This window comes from Mus musculus, chromosome 6 (genome assembly GCF_000001635.26).
Source record: "Mus musculus strain C57BL/6J chromosome 6, GRCm38.p6 C57BL/6J".
In the NCBI taxonomy this organism is placed as follows: Eukaryota; Metazoa; Chordata; class Mammalia; order Rodentia; family Muridae; genus Mus; species Mus musculus.
Genome location: NC_000072.6, coordinates 117,558,842 through 117,572,682, shown reverse-complemented (window position 1 = coordinate 117,572,682; position 13,841 = coordinate 117,558,842). Strand labels below are relative to the sequence as shown.

General features: G+C 45.6%; 1 long non-coding RNA gene across 1 annotated transcript; it reads right to left on the bottom strand.

The window, feature by feature from the left end:
* Positions 1-353: 353 nt before the first annotated feature.
* On the bottom strand, positions 354-12,986 carry Gm9946 (predicted gene 9946). Its single transcript, NR_168036.1, has 3 exons — positions 12,781-12,986; positions 9,696-9,854; positions 354-1,568 (listed from the first exon to the last, which is right to left on the bottom strand). It is a non-coding gene; the product is annotated as a predicted gene 9946 (long non-coding RNA).
* Between the last annotated feature and the right edge of the window lie 855 nt (positions 12,987-13,841).

Here is a 13,841-nt window from a genome sequence, read left to right as displayed (position 1 = left end):
ACAAATCATGTCAGGGTGGAGAAGTGCCGACATGGAAACAATGGCTTTGTTTCAATTATGGGATTAGGGTGAATTTTTTCTTCCAGTATTCTCTGATTTCTCTGGAATGTGGTTCATAGCCTGGGAACAATGCTCTCCCCCAGCCCCCTCTTCAGGAATTAAATGAGGTAATTATTGTAAGGTGCATTTTCCTTTGTTTCTACCTTTTCTCTTACCTCATTGTATCCCTATGACCTTGTCTTGGAGGAGTGATGGGGTGGGCGTGGGCTGATGGTGCGAGCCTGGGCTAGACACTCCCCCTCCTGCCACCTCAAGGCATGCTTGGTTTTCTTCTCTTTTCCTTTTTCTTTTTTCCTTTCTGACTATGCCAACCTCAGCCACACCTAAACTGCCGCGGGAGACCATCCTCAGGGACCCACGTTGGGAACCACGTGCACCTGCGGGGTGAAGGTCTCCATATTGCTTTCCCGGAACTTCAATCCTGTCAGAAACAGCTTTGCTGCATGACAGTTTATTGGGGGAAGGAAATGTCGCAGGAATTTTTAGCAATTCGGCATGTTGCAGAAGTTCACATCTCCTCTCTGACACCCACTCAGATTTCCAGCCACAACGGTGGTCCAGCTCTCGGCATGTCCGACTCGGACTCCCACTCCGGGGTTCCGCAGTCATTCTGGGTTTAGCCGCTTTGTGATGGACACTTTCCAAGTCTCCAATTTTGTTTCCTAAATCATTTGCGGAGAGGAAAGAGGAATTTTGATTTTGTTTTGTAAAGATGAATCATCTTTTCTTCATGACCCAGTGAAGGCATCTTTGAAAGTCACCTCTCCTGGAGGAGGCTTAGAGAGTGCCAGGTCCACTCCAATGCTATGCTCAGAATTGGAAAGGTCAAAATTCTGCATGAGGGGATTCTGAACACACTTCCTATTTTCTTCCAGGAGTTGGCCTAGATAACTGACCATTACAGATATGTCCTATGTTCTAGCCTCAACTCACTGATATAAAGGGGCCTTGGAAATATATCCCAGATACTGATGTTAGCATTGACTTTAGTATTGCTATAGCAGGCCACTGGAAACACTCCAGATGTTCAGAGAGCAGGGTGCAGAGCAGAGTGTGGCATCTGCATGAACCGTTCCTATGTGTGTACCACCTTAGACATGCACAGAGGGTTTCTGCATGTAGTGCAGACTGGTAAGAGGAGGAGCTGAAAGGCAGATGAGGAGGAAACACCAGCGTTATCCAGAGTTGCTGTGGTCCTTTGCAAGTTGTTTGTACACACACAGGCACGTCTTGCTGGGAATGCTAGGAGACTTTTCCTTTTGGTTGGTTTTCCTCTTGGGAGTGCAGCTTTCTCATTTTCTTCCATCTGCATTAAAAGGGGGAAATAATTTCCATGCCTAGATCTCCGGCAAGCCCTCTCCCCATTCTCTCTTAAATTGCTTCAGGCTGCTGTGAGCACATTTCAGGCTTTGCTTTGCTTTTTCTTCAGCTGCTGTATTCTCTGGGGCTTCCCTTTGGATTTTTTTTCCCTTCTGGCTGAGAACTCACTCCATCACTCCATGCGCCACCTGCAAAAAAAAGGTGGCAAGAAATTTAAAACACCAACAGCAGAAAGCTGATCTCTCCTCACCCCCAACCCCAAGAGCTTGAGAGGGGACATTTCCATAAACTTCAGCCTTGTGCAGGTAGGTGCCTTGGATGGGCTGAGTGTTGAGCAATAGGCTTTGAAGGAGTTTGGTTAAGGGACCTGATGTTGTTTACGTGGATAAGGAGTACCTGGTGTGAGTGATGGGCCAGTCCGTCCTTCACACTCAGGTGCAAACACATCCTCTTTATTTGTGTGCACACAATGTACGCTGACACCAGCCCCCCTCCCCCCTCCAATTCCCTTTCCATGAGATCAATGGCATGCTGGATCTCATGGCCTCTGTACATCTAAAAGGTACCTCAGCCACTGCTGCACCCCTTGAGTTCATGGCCATGAAGCCATCCCCAGGATGCTGGGCTTGAGATCTATAGAAACGCCGTTCATTCTAGACCATTGGCCAGATGGAATGCATCCTTCCAGTTTGCTCTGTGGTCCTGAACGACATGTACAAAGGCACAGGATGTTTTCTTCCCTTAAACAATAAAGGAGACAAAGTTTGCTCGTGTCATTTGCTCTGCGGTTCAACTCTGACCTTCTCAGGGTCAACAGGATCTCGCTCATTCTTTGCAGACGGTCTGGGTAGTATTCATAGGCCTCACTGTAATTCACTTTCAAACCTCTTTTTTTTTCTTTCTTTTCCCTTTTCTCTCTCCTTCCTTTTGTATTTTTTCCTACTTTCATAATTTTTCCCTGCCTTCCTTCTCCTCTCCTTATATTTCCCCCAGGCCTTACAAATATTTTTCTACCAAAATCCCTTTATCTTCCAGGCAGCGCTGCTGGCCCCAGTGGAGCCTACGAGGAGGAAGAGGCATCTCTCAAGACACTTACTGCCAGAAAACTGCTGTAAAGCACACAGATCCACAGTGACTTGAAGGATAGTGCTGTGTCCTAGAGTTCACAGCTGCACCCCTTTCCACAACACATCCTCACATATTAATATCAGTGTTTATTCAAGATCAGATTCCTAGTGAGTGTATATATACACACATTAAAATTTAATAGCTTCTGTCAAATTATATTCCAGACAAAGCTCTACCACAACAATGCCCACACCCTCAATAGCATGGCTTTCTCCTGTGAAGATAAATGCTGCAAAAATAGCTTTATTGTTTTATTATAAAATGAAATAAGCTCATTGCCAAAAATCTCCAGAGTTCCAGTAGCTTAAGACATCTATTGTTAACACTCAGCTCCTAATCCAACGTTTCTTATGTCTCTCCACACAGATGTCAGTGCACACGCAGTGCGCGCAGCATAGCTGAATCAACAGTTCTTTGTCATACTCAGCACTGGGTCTGTAGCCTCTTTCAGGGTAGCAAACTGGGGAGCACACTCTGGGGAGCACGCTCTACCCCTCACGATCTCCGAAGTGTGGAGGTCAGTCACCTCCTCGCCTCACTTTGCAGGTGTACACCCCTTTCCTTTCGCCAACCTTTCCTTTCCATTCAGTGTGTGAGGCAGCCGCTCTATCCAGGCATCGTTCCTGTCTGTGCCCCCTCCTCAGCCTCCTCAGTCAGGATGGTCGGCTGTCCCGGCGGGGGGTGGGGGGGGATTGCTTTGAGGGCTTTCCTCATCCTCTGCTCTCCTCCTCCCTTCTGCATGGCTTTCCTGCCAAGGTCTTCACGATCATTTTCCTTGACCCATTCTGAGCTGCCATGGGTTCACTTTTCCCACTTCCCTTTTCAGGGTAGGGTGAGTCCTTAATATCTTTACTTCTGATCTATTCATGTATTTTAAATTGGCAAGATTGTATATACTTTCTATGTACAACATGACGCTTTATAATATTTTTCCCATTTTCTTGAAGAGAATGCTGAGGTTGTTGACGTGAGTTTTTTTTTCTTTTTCCTTCCTTCCTTCCTTCCTTCCTTCCTTCCTTCCTTCCTTCCTTCCTTCCTTCCTTCCTTCCTTCCTTCCCTCCCTCCCTCCCTCCCTCTCCTCCTCTTCCTCTTCCTCCTCCTCCTCCTTTTCCTTCTCTTCTTCCTCCTCCTTTTTCTTTTTATTGGTGCAGGATTTTATTGTGATAAGATATTCATGAATTTTGCTTTAGCCAAACACCACTCATTTCACCGTGCTGTGTTGTCTTTTCTTCTTTCTCTTCCCTCTCTCTTCCTTCCCTCCCCCCTCTAAGCCCCCTTGCCCTTCTCCCATCCTTCTTCCTCTCCATTGGTTCTGGGAAACACACCCAGGGCTGTGCTCCTGCTGAGAAAGCACTCCTCAGCAGAGGCGGCCCTCAGGCCTATAGTTTCACCTTAGAATCTTTCCAGATGCTAGTTTTGAGTTCTTCCTTGCTTCAAGAGTCATCAATATGTGTGTTACTTACCTTAAACAACGGGGACTTTGGGGAGACATCTTTCTTTTACTGGTATCTGAAATAGCACCAGGTAGTCCTAGAACTTTGTCTGACATGTATACATCTGAACATGGGGGACCCTTGGAAGGTTTGTACATTCTGTGCCTGTCAATCAGGTTAAAGTTGGTCAGTAGTTTATTTCAAATATATGTTTTTTTATATTTTATTTTACTGCTTTCCCCATCTGTTTTAGTAATTACTGAGATATGAATTTCGAAAAAAATTTCTGCTGGTCACTGGGTGTGGCAGCACACACCTTTAATCCTAGTACTCAGGAGGCAGAGGTAGGTAGATCTCTGAGTTTAAGGCGTAACACTGAACCAAAAGCATCCCATGTTATTCACCTTTTCTGTAGTTTCCTCTGGAGTACTACTAGATATTATTTAAAATGTTAAATTCTATTTTCTCTCCTAATTGTTTTAATTTTTGCCCTGATTTTTACTGCTATATTTATTTTTATATTTAAAAAAAATTTTTTTTTTTTTTGTGTGTGCACCATTCCTTAGGAGCCACCCACTTGTTTCACAGGATGGTCTGTCTTGTTGGTCTGCACCTTGCCTAGTAGGCTAGGCTGTCTGTCTGGTGAAACCCAGTAGCGGCCTGTCTTAGCCTTCCCAGTACTGGAATTACAAGTGCACACTGCTAAACTTGACTTTTAAAGTGTATATTTTGGCGATCAAACTCAGGTCCTCATGCTTGTGGGGCCAGCACTTTAGAGACTGGGGTGTCTCCCAAGCCCGGTTTCCTCCAGCCACTCTTATCTCTCTCTTGGATGAGATAAGTCCTCCAGAGTTCGTCACCACTTGGCTTTGTGCATGCTCTGGGTATTTTCTTCCTTCTGTCCCCAAGGCACTCTGTACCACCTCCCCATCTCTCTCCTTCCTCTGTTTATTTGTAACTGGACAGTGGGACTTTAAAGACATTTGTCTTCGAGCAGTATTAGTTCTACTTGAGTTTGATAACCAAGATGATGTGGGCAGAGTCTCTGTGACCTTGTGCATGGTGTTCATCACCTCTGCAGGACAGGAGCTGCATTAGACTCTTGGTTTGCCCTAGAGTCCAAGAGCAGAGGAAGGGACACTGACACTGGAATTCTGTTTCCTGTAGGATCCCATCAAGTCCATGAGAAGATACTAGCTACTAGGTACCTGTTTGAACAAATAAATACAAAGTTACCATCAGCCTGTAGAGCTTGGGCTAAAGGTGTCAGAACTGACCAAGGTGGGGCAATGCCTTTTTTGGCAATTGTCTGAGTTATCACAAGTAGTTATACTAAGGCCACCTATGCTCTTTTGCATGACCTTAGAATCATGACAGTTATTACAAATTACATATCTGTGGTTACTACCAAATTCCCAGAGGGGTGACTCTAAGGCCCCAGACAGATATCTCTGCTTCAAGGAGCAGACTGGGGAGAAAGGTCCCCAGGCAACGCTGCCATTGATGAAACATATCTGTGCAGATGTCTAGTACAAAGTTTTCCTTTCCCAAACATTTCCCGCCCTGCTGTGGGGGAGTAGACCTCCTGAGATGCATTAAATACAGGCTATGCTGGGCGGCCCGAGACTCTCAGTGGCCCCGAGAGGCAGAAAGTGATCTGGGGGAGGGGGTTACTGGGTTCCCAATCACTCTTGTTCCCTCGACACTGTGACATTTTACGAGGAGTTCACACTCATACATGTCAGAGCTAAATGGTGACAGGCTGATGTGGTGTCATTTGCTAATGTCTGAGGTTCTTTATTGCTATAGATATACACATGTGAGAGACAGTTCAGGCTCCCAGCTGCCTGCTCTGCCTGGCATTTAGCTTACTGGATGGTGGACAGAAAGCACATTCCTTTCATTAGCTGCCTTCTGAGCAGACTTGCCTCCATCCTATGTCTCTGATTGCTTCTCAGACATTGGTTGAACTTCTGTTCTTCATATTCTCTTGCTACTGCTTGATCTAGGCTTGTTTTTTGATGACAAAATATATCAAGAGGATGACTCATACATTGCTTACATTAAAAACATGTAATAGATGCTAGATTTGCATCGCTGAAATTAGATTCAAATTGACTGTTGGGAGCCTCTGTTAGAATTGAAATGGAACAAAACCCCTTCTGGATTGCATAGGATATAGAAAGTGGGATGCTGCTGAGCTCCCAGGTCTCCTGAGGTGTTGGCATGGTCAGCCACTGCACCTCTGGCCATGGCTGACTGATTGATTCTCCGGAGACAAAGCTCAGCTGTTGAGGCTCAGGAAGTCATCCATGCTCAGGATGTCAAGACCCCTTTCTCAGAACTGTTGACACTGTTGGAGATGGGAGCCCAGGGTCCCAGGACAGAGGCCTAGACTCAAGTCACCTGTTTCTGTTTTGAAGGCTTTGGCCTCTCCTTCAAGGTCGCACATTCTCTTATTCCTGCTCTTTCCTAGCTGGGTTTCTGGGTCCAGCATCTAAGGAATGCCAACCCTGGATCTTGCTGTGAGCCATTTGTCTCTATAACCATCTACATACAACACAGCTCCACTGGACACCCACAGAATCTAGATCTCTAAACTCAGTGGTTTGGGCTGGTCAGGATCCACTGGAGAGGGTCAAAAAACTCAACTTAAGGAAACAGGATGCAGATAGAAGTATGTGGAATGTTTGGTATTTCCAAGTTCAAAACAAATGTGGTCCAGTGAGCTAAAAAAGTACATGAAGACTTTAGAATTACAGATCTGAACTTAGTTGCATACATTCATCCCTTCATACACTTAACAAGGGTTAATCATGTTAAGGTCCCCATGTTAGAGGCCTGGTCCCATGTCTCTGCTGCTCCTAGTGATGGTTTGTTGCAGATAGACCTGGGGTTACTTATATTTGATGTTTATTCTGTTCTCCTGTGAGGGGCTGCAAACAAGGAATGAGTCAGCACTCAGATGATTTCCTGTAAGCCTTCTTCCCACCTTAATTTATAAATAAAGCCTAGAGCCCATGATTGGGTGGAGAAAGAGGGGAAGGTGGAGCTGAAGGTTTTGGGAGAGAAAGAGAGAGGGAGGAGGAGGAAGAAGGAAAGTGGAGCAGAAGCACCTGGCCTAGAGAAACCACAAGGTATAAGGGGTCTCTTAAATGGGGAAGATGGTAGTGTAGCGGTAGATCTGCCCCATCTAGGCGCACAGCATGGATTCATATTAATTGAGTTGTGTTTTCATTGCCTGGGCTTATTTGGGTTGGTAATTTACTGTAACGATTGTTGAGCCTTTGGAAGATGGAACTTCTAAAGTGGAAGTTCTATGTTCTTAGGGGTGTGTCTTTGAAGAGATTGTGGTGTAGATGGTGACAGAGATGGAGAAGTGGCCGTTATGTGGGAAGTTCTGTTATGCCTTCCCACACTGGATGGCTAAATCCAAGGAGAAATATTGAGTATATGTGAAGTGAGAGATCTGGGTTGAACATGCATTTGGAGAATACCTTTTCTTTGAGTGCAAACCATACTCTTTCTCTCCCCTATTTCTCCTTCCCTGTGAAGTAAGCAGCTCGTCTCCATACCTGACTGCCACCCAATCTCTGGTATTCTGCTTGACCACAGCCTGGAAAGCAATGGGGTCAACAGACAATGGACTAAAACTTTCAAAACTGTGAGCTAAAGCATAACTTTCTTTTTTTTCAAACCTAATCATCTCAGGCACACACACACACACACACACACACACACACACACACACACACATGCACACTCTACAATAGTGAAAGTCTAGTCAATACAAAGACTAATCTTGGTGCCATGGGAAGCAAACAAAATAAGGAACTTTATTCATTCTCAAGCAGTTTAAACTAAATATTGATTCACTTGTTAAGTGTTGGATGGATTCTTTAACTTACTTATTGACAATTTATCTTTTCAACAAAACTTTATTGAGAACAATTTCTCAGTAGGTTATGTATGCTTCCGAGGAGAGAAAGATAGGAACAAAATATAGCGCTGACGAGGGAATTCAGCGTAGAAGTCAATCCCGAAGAGCATACCAGATGTACTGATGGTTTGAGGAAAGATCGTGGGGCACGATCCTGAGGGAAATTAAGCTGAATATAAGCATAATGGAGTGAAGAGACTAGAGAGTCTTGCTGTCCTGCAGTGGGAGTTCTAGGCTACGGAGTGGTATGGAGTGGTACGAGTGTAAACAGAGGCTATTGTCTTCCAAAGAGACAGGTGAAGTAGAAATTGGATGGGAAGAGGGTTGGGAGGTTTGTGGGAGAGGGAAAATAGGAACACAGCTTTGTATTCCTGACTGGGCAATCTTTGTAGATGGTCACAGATATAGAGAAGTGGCCGCATGTGTGGGAAGTTCTGTTATGCCTTCCCATACTGGATGGCTAGATCCAAGAAGAAATATGTGTATTTGTGGACTGAGAGATGTGGGTTGAGCATGTAATTGGAGAATCACTTTTCTTTGATTTGTTTCCAGTTTGACAGAATGATTGGAGAACAGTTTTCATAGGAGATGTAATGAAGTCTCTACAGCTGGACATGAACACACACATACACACACACACACACACACACACACACACACACACACACACACACACACAAATAGTGATTGGGAGAGAAGAAACCATTTTAGGAATCATCAAAATGTAAATGAAAACCTGAGAAGAATGTGAGAGAAAGCTGAGCGTGGGCTAGAGAAGTAGACAGAAGACTGGGAAACTGTGGGGTGGGGGAGAGTAAGGGAGAGGGAGAGGCTGTGGGCAAAGGAGTCCACTTCTGTTGAACATTGGTACAGTATGGAGGAAGATGTGCACTGTGTCCTTAATAGATGGCCTCTAACTTCTCTGTGCAGGAGAAGGCTGTCTGATGCAAATGAGCTTCAGAGATTTGAGGACAGGAATCCTGGGCATCTGGCCAGCTTGATGTAGAAGGCAGGATGAGATAATCTATGTAATATGCTTTGAGTACTGCCTGGCAAGATTAAACCCTCAATAAATGTTGCCAGTTATTATAATGGTACCAAATTGTTCAACCCTGTGGGATTGTTTTTCTTGAACAGTGATTAACATCTGGGATATAAGCACAAGACAGTTGGCAGATGTATTGTTTCTGAGGGGATTTTTGTCAAAGAGGGAGATGGAGGAACGAGGAAGCTATGGAGACCATCAACTATGCTGTCCTGTGCAATCTTCAGTGGATTAGAAACTCAAACAAGCAAAGATACAAGGAGCTGTTGGATAACAAGAAAGCGGGCGGTTCTTGAGGCAACAAATTTGATGGTGTTAAAACATGGATGGAGTGGGAGTGACTGAAGGAAAGGAGCAGAGAAGAGAAGGGAGGAGAGAGTGGGTGTTGAGAGCCTGGCTTCAGGAACACAGCAGGCATCACTGATGACAGCGTTCTGGAGAGTTCATGGGCACACATGGCAAGGAGGTGACGGTCCCTGGAAACAAGCTGTTTAAAGGACTGAGAACTCACCCAGGATGACGACGGGACTTGGAGAAAAGGGGTATCAGGTAGGGGTGCTGCAGGCACTAGGAGTGGTTGTCAGGAATGGGTGATACATCTTAGCACTGTCCGAGTTCTCCAGAGGAACAGAACCACCATAGGAAACACAGACACAGAGGCATGCAGGCATGCAGACATAGACAGACAGAGAGACAGACAGACAAACAGACAGACAGACAGACAGACAGACACACACACACACACACACACACAGAGCTCTGCACTCACCTTCACAGACATGACGTCTCTCCATAAGCATAGGATTCAGTGGCTATGAAAACTGAGATGCCCATGGCTTATTGTCTGCAGAACTGGAGAACAGTAGAAGAATTCAGCCTGAGTCCCAAAGCCTGAGAGCCGGGAGTCCTTAGCGATCTCGGGCAGTTCCTGTGATGGTGAAGTACAAAGCAAGACCGTGCTGCACCAGAAATCCTGCTGTGACCAGCTTCATTTCTTTTTCTTTGCCACGTTGTGGGCAGAGAGGGCTGGAGGCCATGCTATTTGGACTCTCTAGCCTCCATAAATCGTGAATTAAGTAGACTTCTCTGTTTATAGATACCTTGCTCTGACAACAGAAGATGGACTAAGACATACTACCTAGTCCAGATGTTCAGAACACTGGGTGGGGCTGCATGGACACACACAAGAGATGTAGGAAGGCCCAATCACAGTAAGACAAGGACATAACATGGGAGTTTGGATAACTGGACTTGGTAAAACATTGTTAAACAGCCTATACAGGCCACCAAAAAGCACTCATTCCTGGGATTCAGGCTATGGACAGCATGAAGTGGAGCTGCTAACACTTATTAAGATAGGACAGAATTGGGAGGGAGTAACTATAGTATGTCATGGGCAAAGAACTGTTCACTAAAAAGCAGTTGTCTCTAACGCACACTAAAATAGATCCTCCCGATAATCTCACCCAGAAATCAGGTCATCAGGCCACACCCTTGCATTCTCTGTCCTGGACAGAGTTAATACCAAAATGCTGTGTCCTTTCAGCAACCACAGGGCTGAGTTCTCTCCCTCCTCTTTGAGGCTTCAGGCAGAACCTGATCCCCTCTCTACTGCTAAGACACAAAACTCCCTTGAATTATAGCTAGTCTTTATCAGAGCCTTCTAGTACATAGGCTAAGTCATAGAGTATGGAACTTACCTCCCATAAAGATAGACTCCCTCCTTTCTTCTTTGGAACTGAAGGGTCTATTTCTCCCTCAGAGACCTTATTGCTCTATCAATGTTGTAACTCTCCTGATCCTTGGGAACTGAAGTGCATTAAAGCTTTCCCCCTTAAGGACCCTACCACAATATTCATGACAGCTAACTTTCCTAATAAGGCTCCAGTCTGAAGGGTTATTTTATCTCAGCTTCCTTCCCACGAGCCTATAGTATACTTTGTCTTTAACAATGTTAGTTTTGTGGAAAATATCCTACTCACTCCACCTTTATTGATATTTCTGGTCAGTCTGACAACCTTATCAATAGGATTTATTGTCACAAACCTGGGCCCTGGAAACCTGATTAGGGTGATGAAGAAAGGGCAGGCACACAGACACATGAACTGAGAAGCTGGGACCTGTGGGCTGTGTGTTCTGATGGAGATGCACCAGTAGCTTGGAGGCTCTGCATATTTATTATACACCACTGGGCAAGGAGGCGGCTTTGCTGTATAGATCTGAACATGTAGGAGGTGGGTGAGCTAATATAGATAGGAGGTCTCTGCAGGGGAGAAGTCTTTTGCTGTAGTCTTCCTAGGAGAGGAAGCTACAATCGATAGTGTGCGCACACACATGTTTTCATTGGTAATATCTGTACTTGGACCAGGGGCAGGTGTTGCCATGTCGGTGGGTCTGAGGCCTTGGGATCTTCATGTGACATGCCAGTACCACATTCCCTCACCATGTCATCTGCTCCCCACAGCTTAGCACATTTCTATGATGAAAAAGTAAGGCTCGATGACGTTAAGCAATTTGCCCACATGTCATAGAATTATTAAACCTTGGAGCCAAGACTCAAAACTAAATTTCTCAGGCTCAAAGACATCAGTGCTTCTTACATTTACTCAAAAAAAAATGTGAAAAAAAAGATTTCGAAGCATCCGTAATCATTGCTTACTCAGTGCCTCGAGACAGAGCTTCATGCTTTGGAAACAGGAGGGAAAGAAGTGGAAATGGCTGTGTCGGGAGCAGGCTGGATCCACTCCAGTGTCAGTGTCCTGGGGGGAAGTCTCCTCTGGTGGTTGGGCAATGGCAGACATTTCTAGTGAAGCAGGTAGAATATGAAGGCAATACTCGCTTCATCTAAGCTGTAAAGCACTTGGTGGAAGAATAGGACAGTATCTCTCCTTCGGGAAAGGCCTGTAAAGATAGCAGAGGAGACAGTGCTTCTACACGGGCGTGCAGAAGGGGCAGAGTATGACTGGGTGCTCATCAGAACATGGAGAAACTCTGCAGAGCTCATCAACACCAGGACAGCCTTGAGACCATTAGTCCTGGATGCTCACAGGCACAGATGATTCTACTCTTGCAGCTTGGGTATCTAAGTGTGAGCCAGTGAAGAGACCTTGGGCTGCCCCGAGCCTACAGATTAGGGCTGCAGAGAAAGTTGGTGATACCAGTTCAGAGGAGACAAGCTGACAGGAGTTACACGCAGTTTACCCATTCAAATGCTGGAGGTGATGGCTGGGGATCTGTAAGATCAGACATTTATTGTTAGCTCAATGATACTATTTGTGGGTGTACATGAAGACTGAAGTGATGAGCAGGTATTTGAAGTCAGGCAGGTGACAGACCCCAGGAAACGTGGAGTTAGAGACAAGACAGTTTTGATCAGACATACTCTGTCATCCTGTGGCATGGATCCGTTCTGATCCACAGGCTGACCACTCTGGACCCTGCCCGGTTTGATCGGTAGACGTAGCTCCAAACTGCCTGGAGAGGTCAGGTGTTTTCCATTTGTCAAGTATCTCATAGCTAGACAGATCAGCTAATGTGTTTGACCTGCCTGGGGTGATCTTCCTGTTGATCTTCCTGTACATCTTGAAGCATCCATCAACCTTGCCCTTGGGTTCACGCACTGGTCCAGCTACAGAACAGCACCCTTCCCCTTCCCCTGCTGCATCCTCTCTGAGGCCAGGGAGCCCTGCATGACATGGGAAGGGAGCCTCAAAAGGGAGACAGAGCAAGATGAAGACAGACTTGGGCAGCAACGACTAAGCCTGCTGGAAGTCTATCTGTTCTGCCATAAATTAGTCAGGGTTCTCTAAAGAAACAGAACTGTTAGAGGCAATATATATTAAGGATTGGCTTACATAGCGTGGCTCTTGTCGTCCAACAGTGGCTGTCTCACACTGACAATCCTCAATGCTGGATACTTTGGAAGTTCCAATTTGGTGCTAAAGGCCAGGAGGATTCTTGGAGAACTGCTGGTCTTCAGTCTACTTTGGGTGCCTGAAGAAGTGGGTTTTAACATCGGGGAAGAACCTGCCAGTGAGAGCGAGGGCAGCCGGCACGCAGTGAAAGTTTCCTTCTCCCACGTCCTTTTATGTGGGTCACCACCAGAAGGTGCTGCTCACGTGGAGGGTGGGTCTTCCTGCTTCAAATAATCTGATCAAGAAAATCCCTCACAGGAGTGCCCAGCAGCCTGGGCTTTAGTTGATTCTAGATCAAGTTACATTGATAACTAAGATTAGTCATCACATTCAGGCAGCTCCCGCACAGGGTTTCCCAGCGTCATGTTGCTAATTGTACAGTTTGGCACGACCTACTGAGTAAGGCTGGTAGAGAACCCTGGGAGCAACGGCTCCTTCAGAATTCCTCAATTTTTCATTTTATCAGCACATAGCTGTGAGCACTTACAGGGTGCCATGTGAAACTTTCATATCTGGTGCCAAGAAAGATCAAAAGGGATGGTAGCATTTCTTTTTCCATGTTTCTTTGATTCTTAAATTACGTAGCCTAGGCTGGCCTGGAACTCAACGTAATTCTCCTGCCTCAGTCTCCCCAAGTGCTGGAGTTATGGGCATGCACTGCCATGGCCAGCAATGTTTCTGTCTTAAACATTTACCCTTTATTCATACTGGGAAACTTTTAAAATCCTCCGTTAGTTCTTCCTACCTTCTGTAGTGAGGTGTAAGTCACAGTCCCCTGCTGCTCTCTGTAGCATCAGAGAATGCTCCTCTGATCTAATTGTAGTTTGGTTTACCCAGTCTCCGCCCTGTTCCAACCTCTGCTTACCACTCCTCTGCTTCCTGTTTCTATGAAATTGACTTTTCAGCTTCCACGTATGACCCAGTTAACCTTGTGTTGTCATGCTAAGCAACAGGACCAAAAACAACTCGTGGAGGAAATGGTTTATTCACTTTACAGCTGA